Source organism: Sinocyclocheilus rhinocerous, unplaced genomic scaffold (assembly GCF_001515625.1).
Source record: "Sinocyclocheilus rhinocerous isolate Xijiao unplaced genomic scaffold, SAMN03320098_v1.1 scaffold789, whole genome shotgun sequence".
NCBI lineage: Eukaryota > Metazoa > Chordata > Actinopteri > Cypriniformes > Cyprinidae > Sinocyclocheilus > Sinocyclocheilus rhinocerous.
The window spans coordinates 825,701-826,917 of record NW_015667306.1 but is presented as its reverse complement, the minus strand read 5'-3'; positions in this window follow the sequence as shown (position 1 = coordinate 826,917).

The window sequence follows — 1,217 nt, the reverse complement described above, 5'->3', positions numbered from 1 at the left end:
TCTCTCTCTCTCTCTCTCTCTCTCTCTCCTTAATTCGAATTCATTTCAATAAATATCATCTTTATTTCACTAAAGAATTCTACCTCTAACGAATTGTAGATAAAATAGTCTAACAAATTAAAATTACCGTTATTTTCCGGTCTTTATCCGTTCAGTCAGATTTTGTGCTGCAAAACATCCATGACAGCCGTTGTCCATGCTGGCAAATAATAATGGCCATTCGACGTGAATTATATAAATAATTGTAACGGCCATTTAAAACCCGAGGGTCTATGTGCATATTAAAGCGATCACTGCAGACAATCCTTTTGGGTGGGAATTAATGTAAACACAGATATCGGATACCAGTCATGTCTAAAGTGAATGTAAACAGACGTGCCAAAAAAATCGGATATGGTCAAAAGATCGGATCTGTGCATTAAGACTTGCAGTGTAAACGCAGCCTAAGTCACTCTCATGTACCGGTTTAGTAACCACAGTATTGATTGCTGTTGACAAAAAAACAGGTTTCTCAAAATATCTTGTTTTGCGTTTCACAGAAAAAGGAAAGCCATACAGTAAATTATGATAGAATTTTCATTTTTGGTGAACAATCCGGTTACATTTTTTTTTAGCATTTATTGTGGGACAACTGGATTTATGTTGATGTTTGATGACCTTCATCATTGGGAATATCAGTGTTGAAAATCAACTGATTTTGCTCTTTTGTTTTAAAAGTTTTTTTTTTCTCTCTGTAATGCAGCATAGAAACATCACATCCGATGGGCAATTCAGAATCTTGTTGGAAGCAGTAGGTTATCAAGGTATTTTTCCCCTACTGATTTATGAAAACTTTACATTTTACATATTACTCATTTCATGTACAGCTTTTTGCATGCTATTTTAGTAGAGAAGTAGTCATATTTAGGTGTGGTCTACGAGTCATTTCACAGATCTGAATCGTTGATTCATAAATGAGCACATCTCCAATGTGTGTTTTCTCAGAGACTTGTTTGGAACTGTTTTCGTTGACAAAGCAAAAATGCCTTATCACCTGTTCACCACAATATAGAGATGTAATTTTTGTTGTTGTTGATGGTTTATTTTTTTATTTTATTTTTTTGTTTTGTTTGTTACAGCAGCATGTACACTAAGAGTTATAGGGAATTAAAAGCTAAAAAAAAATCTATAATTTACTCACTTTCATGTTGTTCCAAACCAGTAGGCTATATATATAT